General features: G+C 38.9%; 1 protein-coding gene across 2 annotated transcripts in view; it reads left to right on the forward strand.

Moving 5' to 3' along the window:
* Nucleotides 1-19,177, forward strand: part of ahrra (aryl-hydrocarbon receptor repressor a) — a 73,965-nt gene that overhangs the window by 38,281 nt on the left and 16,507 nt on the right. The window lies entirely within an intron of this gene.

The raw sequence follows: 19,177 nt of genomic DNA on the forward strand, positions 1-19,177 counted from the left end.
CCACAGCACAGTGGAAGCCACAAAGGACTTCTTCTTCCTTCATGTTTTATTGTCCAGTGGGAAAAAGACTCGGTTCCTTTTATGACACCTCCCTCCTTGGCTTCTCTTTATCTTTTACTCTCTTTCTGTCTTTTTATCTTGCAAAAACCCTTGTCTTTGTTTAACTTGTGGTCGGTAGCATGGAAATGACAGTAATTTTTAAATTACAACACCAATTTTAACTTTCATGAACAATGGCTATTGTGAAATCTTGCTTTTTACAACAACAACAAAAAAACTAAAGCAAAAATATGACTGCTGGAATGATGTTTATCATGTACGTTACAGTACATTGAAGTAAACAAATGCACAAATGACTTGAGTCTGCTTCTCCGGACAGTCGGAGGCTCCCAGATGCTCAGCGCCCCTGTTCAGTGCCCCTGTGTAGACGTAATTTTATAATGCTGTTGTTTTGTTAATGTGGTTTGTCAGTGATTCAAAGATAAATGTTAGCGTACGTTACATTTGTCGGCATCCTCTATAATCTATTCTTCTAAGGCCTTTTTTTTTTTTTTTTTTTTTTTTAAATCAGTGTAACTTAAACATTTACTGTAAACACATTAGGAAGGAAGCGCTGTGTCTACAGTTACACATCAGGTGTCCTCTTGGCTCAGCGTGACCGGCGTGGGCAGATACGAAGGTGTTTTGTCAGCACTAAATGGCTTTGTGGTGCTGGTAATAATCACTGGTGTCACTGAGGAAATGGATAGGCTGACTGCAGAGCTTTAGTGCCACTTCCTGCCTCACGAAAATGTGAATCAGGGGAGTTGGCGGGAGTTTGGGGTGTTTTCGAGGCTCAACTGTTAACTTCTTCCTTCTAATTTTCCATTGAATGCTGTTATGTCTTTCTCTTCTCTACAGGTGTCTGTCCTTCTCTGTGCCAATCCCTTTTGACTTTTTAAAGGCTTTAACTTGGCAGGGCGCACGTTACTTGATGGCCAGCTACTGCTGGGCTTGACACATCGCATTAGGGCCTCTCACGCTATCCTCGACACTGCCTCAGCAGTAGACTCGCGTGCGTGCGCGTGTGTGTGTTTGCGTGTGTGCGCGCATGTGCGCAAAGAGTGTATGAATGAGGAGTAGCCCCAACCCCCCAAAGTAGTACATTACAAAAGTTTAGTTAGACTTTTTGAAGATCTACAGTATCTATTTACTGTATATGATGGGTTTCTATGACTATTGCTTATTCTTGGCTTTTGCTGACTTTTCATTTTGACAACTTTTAGGGGAGGGGGATTTGAGGTTTTAATACTATATCAGATAGAAGACATGTTTAACCTTCAGAAACTTGTATTGGTGGAGCACAAGCACTTTAAAAATAATAATTAGTCTTAGTATTTCTCATAAATTAATTTGTTAAATGAAAAAAATTCCACCCATCCCCTGGATTCCGCCTAGGTTTACCTATGGTGGAATTTTTTTTAAATTCAAATTAGCCATTGCTCTGTGAATAAAAACGTTTTAGGTAGTTATCTGTTCATAAAAAGACTTGAGCTTAGTATACACTATATGTATCAAACAAGTTTAGTTTTTTTTTTTTTAGAAAATGTGTTTACTTTCATCATTATTTGGTTTAACAGGGTGGAAAGTTAAGAGTAGTGCATACAGGTTAAGATCCTAAAACCTATCCCAAAAAAAAAAGTCAGACAGAAAGTGTATGCTCACCTCACTGCTCCAAAAGAGTGATGTCACATCTGGAATGCGGATTCATGGGAACTATTATTATTTTTTTTCTTTAGAGGGCAAAACTACTGCAGACAAGCTGTTGAATGCAAAATTGTGGACACACAATAAACTAAGTAAAAAATAAATGAAAACTACTGTCTCTATTTCTCGAATTGTTTGACATTGAGTGATTGATTCATTCGTTGTTGCTTTTAACATCAGCTTATGCTATATTGTTCATTTTTCAGACCTTTAAGATAGATAATTTAATTTACCTCATCACGTTTGGGACTCTATTGTCTCACAACTGTACATTTATTCTAAATCACTATTTTCCTTTGCGGTCCCATATTTACTACGGTTCTGATGAGTCAAATAACAGATATTAAGCTATAAATCACAGGATGAGACTTGATCTGAGTCACCCTGCTGATGTTTCCCCCAAAGCAGAAAAGTCTTTTCTCCAGGAAACATCCTGAATCTATTGCTCAGGCATTCCTGCGGCCCTGCTCATAAATCAGCTGAAAGCAGAAAATGCTTGCCTGTATAGTGACGTACTGTAAAGGAACAGAAAGAACTGTTTTGGAAACATATGTTCTTCTCATCCCTCAGCCATCTGTGGTTTCACGGCGTGGAAATTGCATCCTTTTTTTAAATTGGGAAAATGTCTTTGATGCCTTAAAAGGGGCCTTTAAAAGCTTTCATTTATTTAAAGACTTGCATATTACAATGTTATACGTTGCCGTAAACACCACATTTTACTAGATTCCAAGTGGTCAAGGTTAGAGGGTTAGCGTTTATTGTTTTTACATGATATCTGTGTTCTTATTAATTATTTAGTTTTACTCTTTGGTTGTTTGTAAAAAAAGAATACAAATAAATAATAATAATCCACCCATCCATTTTCTGTACCTCTTGTCCTTAGGGTCGCAGGTGAGCTGGTGCCTATCCTTGCTGGTACACCCTGGACTGGTCACCAGTTAATATATGTTTCAATTTGCTCAAATTGTACATTCAACTGGGCTAACGATGGATTACAGAAAATCAAAAATTCAAATTCAAAATTCAATTCAAAGCTTGTCATGCAGGAAGTCACGTAAAAGCGTCATAGGATTAACTGTACCTGTATTTTTTTCCTCTGGCTTTTTGTGACACTTATGCCAAACTATTGACCCACATCAAAAGCCAGCGTTACCATATACAATAAGATAACCTTTATAATTTAATATATGTCACTTGTTATCAAATTTGGCACATTCTACTCTTAAACATCTTTTACACCTACTTCTTCTGTATGTATATCTTTTTTTTTTTTCTGAGAGCAGGTTTATATATTGACACACCCTCCATCAAATGTATACAAATCCACTCATCAATTGATGAGACATTCATTCATTCCTAAATCCGTCCCTAAATGATCAAAGCTGTGTGACACAATGTCATCGTCGAGGTCACTGTTAGCTCGGCAAAGCTCCTTCGCAAGCACGCAACATGCGAAGTACAGTCGAGACTTTCTAGTCATTTGAAATGATGAGGTTTGATTCTTACATAAACAGCACGGTTCATGCCATGTGTTGGACAAAGAGCCCTCTTAAGATTTTCATTCAGGTTGCATATTCCTCATCAATCATCAAGTATGATCCCGAGCCTTAAATTCCTGGTCCCTTCAAGAAATATAAGCACGCTGATGAATTGTTTCTAGTCATGCGCGGGGCGAAAGGAAAATAACCCCCCCTGACCTTCAAGCGAAAGACAAGTAATAGTACCCATATGCTCATAAAACTCGCATAAGCATATTTGAAAGTTCTCCACAACATAGTCTTATATAATCCCCATTTTCACCTGTCGGGGTGTTAAACAGCTGGGATGTGACCTTTGATACTTTTAAGGAAATGTCAAGGAAACACCTCCTTGACCCAAATTCCACTCATTCATCTTCAAAGGATTTTGATAATTTTGGTTATTCGTAGATGCCAGCTCAGTAAATATGAATCATTGCTCTGTCAAATTAAAGTCTCCCTCAAAGGTGAGTATGGAAAGCCGTTTGAGGATTTATTCGATATCCTTGAGGAGGTCCTCACGAGTAAGACATTTCAGCGGAATAGTTGAAAACTGAACTTTTCTCTCTTACTACTCTAACTCTATATTTATATTGTAGTGCCTTCCACTACTACCTAATGACAAATTCCGCAAAGTAGTTGGACAACTTTGGCATACCAGTGGGATAACATCATGTTATGAGTGAGGCAAAACTCTGAACTCATGAATATATGCATGCAACTAGTAGTACTACTAATGAAGCACTAGATTGAATCTTATAATGTCACTAGTAGTTCTAATAGCACACAGTTATCAACAAGTGCAGAGAATGCCAAAGTTGTCCTACAGACATACATGCGACACGATATACATACATGTTTTTTTAGCTGGTTAAAACAGAGTACTTAACTCTCCCGGGCATATGGAAATTGCACCCTAGGATGAACCAGACTTGTGCAAGTCCACATTTCTCTCCCTGATGTCTTGGCTGATTTTATAAAAACTTTTTTTCCCTCATACTTCAAATTTATTCTCATAAAATCACATCCTTTTTCTCAATATCTTGCAACTTGTGTACTAGTATGTGGACCTTAAGATGGATATAAATGAAAATGAGCATTTATTCATTATCAAGGATGTCAAAGCCATTTGAGAATGTATTTGACATCCTTGATATCTAGCTTAAGGTTGTACTACTAGCCCAAAAGTGGCATTAGTAGTAGAAAAAAAAACTTTAAGACAGTCATTCTACTAGTGTGCTGAATTTTCTTACAAGTGAGGACAAAGAACACACTCGTACATAAATATTAAGCTGGCTATTGAATAAATGTTGAAACGTTTTTCGATATCACACTACAAATATGTTTTGTGCTAACCTTACTAGTAACGTTTTGTCCACAACTGCCTTCCACTACTGTATGACATTTCCACACACTCGTAGGACTACTTTGGCATAAGGCTACTAGTGCTTGATAGATGCCTACAAGCTGGGCCTAGTAGTGTTATTAGTGCAGCACAGTAGTTTACTAGTAAGGTTTAATCAGGCACTAATAGGCCAAAAGTGACCCTAGTAGTGGAAAATGTTACTAGTAAGAGAGTCAGACGAGTGTGCTGAATTGTGAGGACAAAAAGCATAATAGTACATTCACAAACAGCTTTCCATAGGCATGTGAATGACTACTATAGTATACCATTTCCTACTGGCATCAGCCCATTTGGCAGACACCTCAATGTTTGTTTACAATTTGCAAAATGCTTCAGTTGGTTTGGTATCAAACACAACCAATGCGCATGTACTGCATGCACACTGTGTGTTGTCAGCATCACGCTAACAACAGATGCCAGGAAGTGAAGTGGCATTGACAGTACAGCAAAGCCTCACCATGCGTGACTCTCCGCTGACTTTGCCTCTTTTAGCATGCTCGCGTGATCCCACGATCACTTCCCATCAAGCCCTCCACCCCCAATATCCTTCACACACACACTGCCCGGTAATAGCACAAGGAATGGGTGTTCTCCCCGCCTGTGCCAAATGTAGTGATAGGACTGTTAGTATAAACGGGCCGGGATTAGATTGTTGAGATGACATGCAAGGGGCACAGATGGGAGAATCTCAAGTGGACAGTCACGAAACAGCCAAACCCAACCAACACTTGAGCGCCGCACTCTTCGACACCTCACTCGATGTCTTGTGCAGCTCAAACCCAAGGCCGATGACCCATACATGGGGAGTAGTGATGGGATATGTTTAGAAGATCAATTCCCAAAAAAACAAACTCGATGGTGTTGTGTTTACAAGCTAACTTTAACATTGATCACACTGTTACTCTTAGAAAAAGAGCAATCACTGAAATACGAGGGGCAGTCAAAGAGTAATGGGCCCGGTTTAATTTAACCCACTAATTTAAGTTGAAATTTTTTTTCTGAAATGTTCACACTTTATACTGTAGTTTAAATACACGCTTGAAGGTTTTTAAACAATGTTTTGTTTTAGCCTGTCCTCTTCCTGTCAGCCATTTTGGAATTGACATCATTGTTGGATGCCCGTCAGAACCAGAGAGCTGTGATTGAATTTCTTGCTTTGGAGAGGGAAGCACCACTGAACATTTTCAAAAGGTTCCAAAATGCGTATGGGGAAACCGCAGCAGGCTATAACACAGTCAAAAGATAGGTGTCCAGGATCAAAGGCGAAGTTCATGAGCCTGCTTTTAGTGACCTCCGTGACAGGCAAAGGAGGTCGTGAGGTCATCAGTTCCTTCGGCCGAATGTAACCCATCTGCCATACTCACCCGATCTGGCGCCATCAGATTATCACCTTTTTGGACCTTTAAAGGAAGGAGTTAGGGGTCAGCACTTCTCTGATGACCAACAAGTTAAGCAAACTGTAAAAAAAAAAAAAAAAAAGAGGTTAAAAAGCACAGCCTACTGAATTTGACAAGACTGGCATAGATGCCCTTGTTCATCGATGGACAGTTGGTGTTGAGAAAAAGTGAGATTTTTATTGAAAAGTAGCAATGAAATACCCACTTTTGGGGCTTTATTTCTATGCATATGTTGCCTTTCTATTGCAATAAATAAAGCTTGAGGGAAATTGGGCTAATTACTTTTTGACTGTCCCTCTGTACATGGAAATTAAAAGTTTCACTTATTCTTTGACTTTTTCAAAAATATTTATTACTACCTTTATATTTGATCGTAACCCTACATCTGAGTTGAGTGAAATAGAAGTATAACAATGAACAAAAACATAGAAAAAAAGTCTTGCAAGTACAAAAAAGGTTGTAGTTGAAAATTTGCATTTACACATTTTAATAACTGCCCCAGAAATGGTTATGGATTAAATTATGATGACTATTATGTGAGTTAATGTTTTGATGGCGCGTCATTAGACAGAAATAGAATTTTAACAATTAACAAAATAATGAAAATAGTAAAAAAAAAAAAAAATAATAAGTATTGTATCTAAAATAATATATTTTGATATGTGCTCAATAAATTGTTAAGGATTAAATTATTACTTTGAAAATCAAGATTGTCATTACTCTAGTTATTTATACTGTATCTGTCCAGCTATTTATAGTGTTTGTATATTTTCATTTGTGTCACTCATTAACTTGAATAGTGATTCTCAAAGTGTGTGCACCACTCTTGATACGCAGGTTTGCCTTAATCACTGGCTAAGTGCAGTTCAGTTGTATTAAACTTTTAAGTTCAATAGATTTGTATTTAATCTTTTATTTGTTTTTAAACATTTATTTAGGTACAATTTATATTTTACTTGCAATACATTTGAACTGAATCGTTGTTCCAGTAGAGTTTTAAATTTTTATTTTCCTATATTTAAGTGTGGTTCATGTTACAGTGGTTTAAAAAAATATTAAATATACTTTTTAACAATAAAAACTCTCTGCGGTATCTGGTGTAAAAAGTTTGAGAATCACTGGACTAGAGGAAATCAAATGTTTCTGACTAGTTGTCTTGTGTGGGTCTAAATATGATCAGCATGGCCGGAGCCATTCACTTTAAAGGTTATACAAGGAAAAAAGAAATGGATATGTTAAAGTAAACTGTAGGTTTATACAATTCTCAAGCAGCTCTCAGCTTTGTCACTGAGCTCTACTTGTGTGTACGTGATGAGGTGTTAGGAGAAGGATAATCAGATTACTGTTGGGTTAGCGTGTCACTTAATGAATCAGCTCTCTCGGAGGCCAAATTGTTGTGTGATATTGTTGGTGTGAGCCGCGGGAGGTCAGCGGCTTGATGCTCAAGAGCAGCAGCTGACAGGTCGATGCCAAGTATGGTCGATGGCCTTTAACTGTCAAAAACACGGTCTGCGCAATATATCATAGTCACACGGGTGAGTAATTATAAATCAAATTATTGAGGAGCATGCCTTGAAATCTAGTTCTACAATTATTTTTGTCGAGGGGGAGTTTAAAGAGGATGCTGTTGATAGGGATGTGGGGGATGGGCAGAGAATGGCTGCGCTCCCTGACTTTGCAACATCACACTGCTTCACAGATTAACTATAGACACACACACACACACACACATACATTACGTACACAAGCGCACGCACGGGGCGATACACGACACCTCTGATAGCATCTACTGACAAGTTAATGGCATTCATACATAAAGCATGATCAGCATCACGGTTATCACTTGAGCCCCCTCAACCTCTGATGCATTAACCACCTTGCACCCATTTTAATTACATATTGGCGAGCCTCACCATGTGTGTAAGTGTGCGCGTTTGTGTTTGTTACGCCGTGGAAAGCTGTTTGATCTGTTCAATATCCTTGATATCCATCTTAAGGTTCATGTACTAATATGCTCTTTGGCCTCACTAGTAAGAGAATTGCGCTACTCGAAACTACTAGTGAAGTGCTGGATGTTAACTAGTAGAATTTTTATAATGTCACTACTAGTATTAGTAGAATACAGTTTTCAATTAGTGCAGTTTTGCTTCACTGGTAGCATGTAGTTGTTCTAATAGAATGCCAAAATTGTCCTACTAGTCAGGACAAAGATTGTACCGGTAAATGCATCTTAAGATGAATATCAAGGATATCGAATTTGCTCAAAGGGCCTAATGGCAAGCTGTTTAATCATTTATTCGACATCACACTGCAAAAATACCCAATCTTATCTCGTAAATGTATCATATATTTAGTGAAAACATTTTCCTGTACTTTTTTTTAAGACAGTTTCGACTTTTTTCGAATATTCAGCAAGAAAAAAAAAGACAAATCAAGTAAATGCTCACGCACAAGTGTGCTGGCAGTTGTGGAATTTTTTTTTAATGGTGTTCCATAATGATTCTACGAGTGCATTGAATTGTCTGACGAGTGAGAAAACAAGGAGTACATAGACCTAAAGCTTAATAACTGCTCAAACGGCTTTCCGTATTACACTGCACACATACTGAATGTTTTGTTTGCACTAACCAGGCACGCTTGGGAAAATGCTTCATGCAGAAGTTTTGAAATGTAGTGTAATGTTCCCTACAGCCTTGTGTGCTAAAGCTGCGTTACTTGTTTCCCTCCCATATGGATTCCACTCGAGGGACCATCTGTCCATTATTCGCCTCAATGGGCCAAAACAACACCGTAATCTTTTTAACGGATTACAATAGACTGGCGTTATGGCACAAAAAAAAAAAAAAAAAGGAAGCAGGATCATTAATGAACTCAGCTTTTTTTTTTTTTTAAATATATAAAAGGCTCACTCTGTTTATTCTTCTGAAAACCTGTTGAATGTTGTGTTCACTGTGACCACAAAGTGAGTGATAATTACTTGCTTTAAAGTGCTTCATCCTGTAAGTAGACAAACTACAGGGAAGACAGCAGGTCTGCCTTTACTCCTTAGTTCAAAACAAATGGACCGATGTTATCTCAGTCGAAAGCAAAATGCAACCATTTTATCATTTTATTAAATCAAGCATTTATGTATTATTTTATAATATTCGGTTTCAAGATTGGACCTGATTTATTGTAAGACTGGCTAACTGGAGCTGTGATGTCATTTAATGACCTATTTTTTTTTTTTTTTAGACCATCCTTATTGTTATGAATATACGCTCAATTGATGCAAAGTCAGGATTTGCAAAAGCAAGCAAACATGCACAAGGATTTAAGAGCGTTAAGGCTCTTAAGTCTCAGATTGCTTGTGAAACTAGTGATTGTGTGAGTAAAGAAATAGGAAGCTAGGAGTTTATTGTGGCCAGTTGGGTTCCTGAATGCAGCATTTATTGAGCGCGGGAGAGCAACAAACCACAAGCATTCACATGAAAACAGGACTCTTTTTTTGGGAATGCTATTTATAGCTCTACTATACAAACACGTGAATGTTTATATTTAAAGTTATATTGTATACTGTATAATGTATACCTTCTCTCAAACACTACTTAACATCTCTTGGCAAGGGAACCTTCCAATTGACGATTTTTCTTCACTGTTTTCACATTCAATGAAATGGCGAGACATTTTTAGACAGGTGCGTTTTTAAAATTATTTTAACAGATTTCTACGATACAAAAGCATTCAACTGTCTTTTTTATAAACTCAAAGAACAATTACATCAAGGGCGATAATCTAAGATTCAAGACTTAAACTCTGTTTCTTCTTTCTGTAGCTCTGGTCTCTCCTGGTTATGTTTCACTCCTTTGTGTCCTGAAGTTCTTCTTCACAAAGTTCGAGACAGAACCGGTTTCTCCCATGGACCTCTTTAGCCCAGTTCTGTGTGTCATTGTCTTAAAAGAGGTTTGCTAATCAAGCTTTGATGGCATGGAGATGATTACCTGGAGACACAATTTGAACCCAGAAGCTCAGAACTGTGAGGCAGCCATCATACAGCCCCTTCCATTTTATATCTTAACCCAAGGAAGGAAATTTGACATAAATACTGGCCCAACAATGGAGTTTCCCCTTGTCTATCCTCTGTGTACATCGCCGTCTGAGTGTACTGTGAGAAAGGCATGTGCATTGTCATTTTGCCTCTGGGAGCAACATATCTGGGATAAAAGTACCTCATCAGGGGAGGTTTGTATCCTCACGTCACCCCCACCAAGCAGGCCGAGGGTCCGGTTGTAGGACGTTTGACTGCCGGTGGAAGGAAGGGAAAGTGAAGCGTCTTCTTGTCTCCAATTAGAAATACGCCGTTGAGTTCATTTGGGTATAGTCAAAATAAAAAGCTTTCCTGCATAACAGGCTCATCTCACGCAACACATGCTTGAATGCAGCCGGTACAACATTTGCAGCACATTCTCCTGAAGCTGCCGTCCAGTCACATTCTGTTACTTTTCTTAATTGTCTGTATAAATATTGCACCGTGTTGGCCTTATGTTGTGGTTAATTTACCCTAAAGCTTGACAAGCCTAATTTAGGAGTGTTTTGACAAACTCTGAGGCTGGTTGTGCATGTGCGATACTCTTTCAGTGAGTTCATCTGATTACCAATTTTCACGGTGGACAAACCTCATGCTCGCATAAATTATGTGTGCCACAATAAGTCATGCTCTCTATTTTAGACGTAATTAGATGACTTTGATACTTTGACTGCTACAACTAAACCTTTAGTGTGTGTGTGTGTGTGTGTGTGTGTGTGTGTGTGTGTGTGTGTGCGTGTGCGTGTGCGCGTGCGTGCATGGAGAGAGTGAATTGCACCAGCTTACTGCCTTTGCAACGCTTTTGCATTTTACTTCCAAGTCAGGCTGATATTTACTGACTGGCCACAATTAGGTACACCTGCACAAAATCATGGGATAATGTACAAGAGATGTTTAAAATTACTCCAGAATAGAATGATGCTTTTATGAATCGACTGTCAAGGAGGTATTTATTTAACCAAAGTCAAGCTATCAAAATATGACGAAATATTTTCATTACGATGCATTGCAGTTTAGGATACTAAAAAAGGACAACCATATAAAACTTATTGTTCAATTATTACTTTCCGGACAGTGACACTGACATTATTTTCAAATGGGATAATGTTAGACTTTGTGTGGGATCTTGTTATATATCGTGCAGGTGTAGCTCATTTTGTGGCCAGTGAATAGCCGCCACTTTCTTCCTGTCCAGCAGCGTGACTTGTCTGCTCATCGACCAAAACGGAGAAGTGGAAACAATCGTGTGTACTTCCATTTTTAGGAGATCCCATTCGTGTTGTCATAATATCACTTCTCTTTTTTCCCGGTAACAAAAAAGGCCTTTGTCTCAGTTCTGCTTAACAATGAATTGATTTTTTTTAAACCAATTAAACACTGACACAAAACCACATACTTGTAATGTAATTTGTCAGTTTTACCTCCTAAATTGTGCAATATTTATTGTAAACAATCGATCGGAAATATCCATTCTATAGGTCAGTGATTTTTCAAACTGAATTGTGTCGTATCGTTTTCTTTCGACTATTTTTGACTCCACCATTGCCTTCCTTCGTTTGTTGTCAAAAACAATGTGAACATGATTCTGCTCATGTGGCCTGTTTCATAGCGGGAATTAAACTTGCAAGTCGTTTTTTGAAAAATAGTCATTAGAGGAGTCACACAATTCTCTATAATGTATAAATCACCAAAATGCCACTGACTGTGCTTTTGTAAAGTTGCGCCTCTCTCTTTGCTGTCATTTCGTCATTGGAAGCAGTGCACATCAGGAATAGCGATAGTGGATACATTGAATTGGATTTGGGTAAATTCCCTTAGATTAAACTGGTCATGAATATTTAGGTTGAAAAGTTAATTGAAAAAAAATGACTCCCATTGCATTTAGGGGTGTTGCACTCGGTAGTCATGTTTAACGGCGACCCCAAACAAGTTAGATAGTAAGAAAAAGATGGTAGCTATGTTTAGTTGGTGTTAGAATTATGAGGGGTCCTTGGGAAAATGGATAGAGTGGAGATGCACAAACACTTGGGACACTGAGTGAAATCCACTATTGGAACCGTGTCATTAAATCATCCTTCATAATTAAGGCTTATTTTTGATTAGCACTGTCAGAGATGTATTCATTTTGTTATTGCGATTGTACTTTGCAGCTGACAATGTCAAACAATTCTCTTCGATAAGGCCATGGATCTTAGCAAGTGTTATTGAGTTGTGACAAAAAGGGAAAATGTGCGCTCCCTTTTGTGACAGGAACAAGAAAAAAAGTCAAATAGTCAGGCTTGAATTTGAACACGGTGAGATCCGGACATTTGAGCCGTGGTATAATGAAGTATTAGCTTCCATTACAGTGCAAGCTTAACCTTTTTACAGAGCAGCATTGAGCGATTGCCAGCAGTCATCAATATTTAACAGCTGTTGCTATTATGAAATTCTTTATGGGCTAATGTGGCTCGCCGGCTTGCACGCAAGGCCTTGGCCGGCCGCCAGCGCCCTGTCAGGAGGAAGGGGTGGGGGGGATTGACAGACGGCTCGCTCGCGTGACAGCCAGCCCTTGATCGACCAACTTCTCTGTCTCTGTCTCTCTCTCTCTCTCTCTGTTGTGGATTTCCTGCCTGTGTGCGAACACAGACACACACACACACTAGCAATGGCAAACACACCTACACACACACCGAAAGGGGCGGGACTAGGCAAAGGAGGTGGCTGTCAGCCAACTCAGGCCCAACACACACACAGGCACTTACACACACCGTTTTCTCTACTCACGCAAGGCTTGTCGAGGGGAGGGACTGCTGTGCCGTGCTCGCATGTTCAAGTCCAAGGCTCTTCTTTACGAGCCAAACGCACACAGCTGAGCATCAGCTGCCAAAAGATGGCACCACGCTGCTGAAACCAAGAGCGAGGCCAGACGTGTACTGTGAGAAAGGCGGCAGTCATTTGCACAGAGTAGATGAGTAGGCTACATAGTAGGAATCATACAGTTAGCAGGGTTATGCATAAACACAAAACTGATTCCCACAACATTTTCTGGAGGGGTGACCTAAATCTTGATAACATAACTCATCCATCCACCCATTTTTAATGCAGTGAACCCCCGTATATTCACTATTTTTGTTGTTTGAAGCCAAAGCGAAAATAGTGTCATCGGCTCCATCTTGTGGCATCTTGGTGCCAAGGAACTGTGTTGAAATGAGTTGAGGAGTTTCATTTAGACAAAAGTAGTGCTTGTACACCAACTTGCCATATCTTGGTGGCAAGGAACTATGTTGAAATGAGTTTAGGGTCTTCATTTTGACAAAAGTAATGATTTGGTGACATCTTGTGTCATCTTCGTGCCAAGGAACTACATTTGAGTTAAGGTGCTTCATGGAGACAAAAGCTAATGCTTTGGTGCCATCTTGTGGAATCTTGGTGTCAAGGAACTATGTTGAAGTGAGTTGAGGATCTTCATTTTGACAGAAGTATTGCTTTAGCGTCATCTTGGTGCCAATGAACTATGTTGAAGTGAGTTGAGGAGCTTCATTCGGACAAAAGTAGTGCTTTGTCACCACCTTGTGGCATCTATAGGCAATTATAAACCTCTTTTTCCCAGTCGCTTGTACATTTTTGCTATTCACTCCTTTGCCGCGCGAATAGTACTGTAATGAAATAATGATGATCTCATCTCAATAGACTGTTGTATGAATGACAACAGGTGCATACACAGGTTGCCGGTAATTGCACCTTCTGCAATCTAAGTGGAGGTTCCTGTAATTGTTCTGCCCATCACTGTAGGTTTCTGGTGTAGATAGATGAACACAGATATATTTGTTGTAAAAAAAAAAAAATATATATATATATATATATATATATATATATACATATATATATATATATATATATATATTTTTTTTAAGACCAAGTGAAATTGGATCATTTCCCGCGGCACACCTGTGCTCTTTCGAGGCAAGTTGTGCCAGGGCAGTGGTTAGGAATTACCACTCTGTACAGTGAAGATCTTGTTAATACAGTACATACATACAGTTTTGCCAAAGAGTAAATCTAATGGTCGTCTTATACTTTTTACCACGCTACTGTATGTTGTTATCAATTGTGTCTTATGTATTTGGTTTTAAAGCTATACTACCTGTTTGCTTGCCGTGGGCTGGTGTCGCACACATAGTGAAAGGTCGGAGGTTAAAAGTGTGCTCGTGTTGTGTCTATGAGCAGCCATGTACGAGCACTTTTTCCTTGCTCCTCACTGCACATCACTGCAGATAGTAGCAACAACCCAAAGAATGGACCTGGAGTATTATCTACATGCGATGCGTGCCACCGTTGTACTCACGACTTCTAAAACACTGATGCCACAAGTTCGAGTCATGCAACACTCCTCGAGGACTCCTCAACATAATGTCATGCCATTCCTCTAATGTTTAAACGTCGGGTTGAATTATTCATCTGTGCGTTTTTCATCGTTTTGTGGGACATTTCTTTTATGTTTCATCCCCATTAGTGCCGCAGCTGCATGCAATGACACCATGAGCCCACAGAGGCATTTATTTCATTGGTGAAGAAAACCCCTTAAAAACAATAGAAGACAAGAATACTCAAGAGAATGTAAAAATATAATTGTCAGAATCTACACTGGAAGGATGCCTTCATTAATGTAAATACAGAGGGTTTACACAAGTTGCAAATTATTCAGAACATTCATGCACAGGAAAGCCAGATTGTAGTTTGCCAAAAAAACTCCCATGTTCTGCAATCAGATTATTTGGACAGAACAAGGTCAACTCACATCACAATGATTGGAAGAGAAAGGTATGGGGAAAGACAACAACTCAAGAAACGAAGCATACCGCATCATGCGTCAGGCATTATGGAGGCAGTATTATTGTTATTAGCGTGGGCTTGCTCGTCTGCGAATGGGACGGGCTCACGATTGTCACTGATCATCTAATTACTGACAGAAGTAACTCTCTCGCTTTCTCTTTCCTTCTTTCTTGGGTTAAAAATAAATAAACAAAAACATGTATAGATAGTCATAGTAATAACAATAGTCATACAGTATAATGAACTAGTAAATAAATATCAGATGTGAAATATTAACTTTTTCGATGGATGTGCATGCAAGCTTGTGTTTGTGTGTGTGTGTTACCGACTTAGTGAGTGTATGTGTGTGACCATGCGCACGTGGTCCAATGTAATGTACCGTATTGATGCTATTGGGGTAAATATGAACAATGGATGGAATTAGGTAAGGACTGTTTTAGTTTGAATCCATTGTGGTGCTGTATATGGCAACATCATAAAAAATATCTCTCTGACTTCTAGACCAGACTATCTTTGTATTGAACAACAATGGGCGAGGTTAGAGAAATTAGCTAAAACTGGCAGGAAGTAGACTCTAAAATCAAATAAACAATATTGGCACCATCCTTGTGTGTGTGTGTGTGTGTGTGTGTGTGTGTGTGTGTGTGTGTGGTCGCGTCAAATCACTTCATAATCTACTTTTCCTTTCTACTAACAGGTGGACAATTAACATGTGTTTAGTTTAGGTGGTAATTCTGTTTGAAATGACTGTTTTTGAAGTCCAAGGAGTGTTGTGGCTTTTCCTTGATTGAGACATCTTAATATATGGCAGGTGGTCCTAATTTTTAGTGTGTTCACAAGTGGAAGTGGAAAGACAGATCGGGCCGGGCTTAAAGAAGGTGGACGCGTTCGGCCTCGCCCCTTGGCAGCAGCAACATCCCGCCGCTTGTCACTTTTTTTTTTTAATACTCTTTTCCTCAAACATAAACGCTTGGACCATTACACACTCTGTTTTCCTTCGTCGTCCAGAGCGGGAGAAAATAGAGGCAAGAAAAGCAAACCTCAAGACACGAGTAGCGATGAATGAAGGCCGCATTGTTGGCTGAGGAAGTGCCTGTGCCGATAATTAATCATCCCGCATGTTTGTCTTTCCTGACGCTGCATCCTCTCCAGGCACTGCCGTAAGAGAGAAAACAAAAACACACAAGGCGTTGACGGAGGAAAATAAAGACGTTTAATTGATTCATTTCCCCCTGCAATGATTTCCACTAGTTGGATGATGTTGCGGCGATTGAGGAGAATAGAGAGAGTGTGTGTGTGTGTGTGTGTGTGTCTGCTGTCTGACTGTGTTTGTTTGTATATGTTTGCACTTCGCTGAGGTGGTGACAAAATACTTTATTAGCTGGCAAATATGAGTTAATGAGGCTGCTGGGCAATTCGCTCACCAGCGATTAGTGTAATGACATTGTAATAAACCCGTCGTAATGAGGGTAAATAAACCAATTATATGTACGGGTACCACTTGACAGTAAGACTACAGTTATTGAGGTTTTATGAATAATAACATAAATAAATAGTTTTATAATGACGTTATAAACTTTGAATAAATAGCTAATAAACAGATGACTTACAGAGTAACTGGTTATAGGTCCGACTTTTCCAACATTTTAATCATTAGCATTACATTTGCAATACGATATGTCTCTACAATACCTTTCTTTTATTATTCTTCTCAGGCTGTGATTTTCAAAATTACCAAATATGGTAGCTAGCCCAATAAAGTTGACTAAAGTTTGTTGACTATTTGGAAAGTTCAAGCTACTGTTATCTGTTCAGTTCAATCTCTGATCCTTCACTAATATAATCCAAAATGCACATGAGACATGACATGTAAAGTGCAATAAATAATATCAATGAGCTACAAACAAATCAACAAAGCAGTAAAGCTTAATGTGGGCTCATTATATTGCAAATATGCTCGTCACGCTTGCTGTTCTTTTGAGATGACTAGTTTATTACATCTTAGAATTTAAAAACTTAGGCCAGCAACAGTAAAATATGCGGCCTTTATTTTGATGTGCATGCGTGTGGACGGTACGAGCAAGGCAGTGAGGCGGCACTTACGTCTGCAGCAGTGGCGTCGCTAGGCCTATTTTAGGGGGGCTGAAGCCCCTCAAAAATGCTAATCCCCCCCCAACAATGATTTGGTTGTATTTGGTTAGGGCCAGGTTTTAGTGTCTTAGCCCCCTATAACCAATCTCAAGCCCCACTAAACGATTTTACCCCCCCCCCCCCAAAAAAAATAAAAATCCCGAACGGGGGTGGGGAATTTGGATGACAACCCAAACCCATTTGGATGCCCGCGGCTCCCCCCCTTTGCACGCCTCTGCAAAAAGTAGATAAACAGGTTAATTTTAAACTGTACCTTCTGACATCTGGTGGAAGATCATTTAATTGTTCTGCCACTATACAATGGTGGCATAGATAGATTAAAAAACCCCAAATTGTTTGAGTAAATAAATAATTTTCTGACCAATTAAGTGAAATTTGATAATTACTGTGTACAAACGAATGTGTCACTGCACACTGGAGAGGATCTAAATGTCTAATGGAGGTACTGTTATTGTAATGCAGTACCCATGTATGGATTTTTATTTTTTGTTGTATATCCTAAGTAAAGAAAATGTTAATTAATTGTCTGCAGTAATGCTTTGAAAAAGAAACGATCGGGGGTATGAGTGGACGAGGACAGGAAAAGATGCATAATGCGGGTACGCGATGAGGTGGGGTGTTGGCGATATATGAAGCACAATAAAATACATACATTTATACTTTTTTACAATGAGGCTGCGGTGTGTGTGTGTGTGTGTGTGTGTGTATGTTGTGTTGCGTGACTAATCTCTGCCTGCTACAATGAGTGACGGAGCAAAGGGCTGATCTCTTGCCCCCTGACAGCACGCCCATAAGAGAAACACGCAAACATGTATGGAACACGCAACACGCACGTCACCCATGCACATGTGACCGTCCTGCACGCCACCCGTCCGCGGGCTAATTGCACACTTGCTGATTGTTTTGTAGGTAAAGCTTCCTCCTCGTCCTTGTAGGACACAAGAGGCGACAGCGGTTCTATACTTTTCAAAGTGTGTGTTGTGTTGAGTAGCAGATGGCAACAAGCGGCTGTAACCAGTGTTAAGAGATAACAACAAGATTATATTTGTCAATTGGCATCTTTTTCTGCCTCTATCTAGTGTAAAAAAAAATTAAAAAAATAAAATATATATATAGTCTAGAGGAACCTGTCATAAACTACCACTTTCAGCACAGTGGCGTTCTTAATAAAAGAATGTGTTACTTCATTTAATAAAAAAAACAAAAAACTAAACACAAACCAATTTGTGTCATGCCAACTTCCAACCAAGGCAGCATATTGTATCATCGCTGCCTCTTTCTTCTTCTCTGCCTGGAAGCGTTGCATGTTGATGTTGATGTATCGTGTGAGAGAAATCCTATAAAGTCATGAAATCCTCCAATGTTATGTCTTGTTAGATGAGAGGCTCACCGTGCCCTAATACCTGGCATTAGCACAACAAAGAAGGACTTGGACCTCAAACTGGTCATATGCATTCCACATGTGCTGTCTGACTTCTAGAGGATATTGAACAGTTGTCACTCATAGTTAACAAAAAACATCGTCGTCATGCATTTTTTTTACCCCCTTTATGTCTCTTGTGCCACAGTAGTATGGAACAGACGTGAATTTCCACGTCACTGGCCACAACATTAGGTACATCTGCTACCCAACCTATTATTAAAATGATGAATGCTCAATCTTAGAAGACATTGTCAGAAAGGTATTCATTTAAGAAAAACATGCACAATAAACTGAAATGCATATGAATAGATTTACCATTCAGTGTCAATATTTAGACTTGAAATAGAAATAATCAGGTTAATAATAAACCTTGGGGGAATTAGATCTTACAATACTCTTTAATATACCCTATTTTCTTTTCATATTGTTTTTGTCATCATCTAATATTTTCCTATTGTAATCTTTCTTTCTTGTCTTTAACTTATTTCTATGTTGTTTGTATTTGTTTTCCACCGCTTTAGTTCTCAGTTTAACAAATTGTCATTATAATGCTTTTTTTCTGCAGCCATTTTGCAATTCCTTTAAGATCCGCTGACAATTTTGATATTTCATCTTTTTGTGAAATATATTCTTTCACTGGACAATGTTAACTTTGAA

This window comes from Phycodurus eques, chromosome 21, assembly GCF_024500275.1.
Source record: "Phycodurus eques isolate BA_2022a chromosome 21, UOR_Pequ_1.1, whole genome shotgun sequence".
NCBI classification, from domain to species: Eukaryota; Metazoa; Chordata; class Actinopteri; order Syngnathiformes; family Syngnathidae; genus Phycodurus; species Phycodurus eques.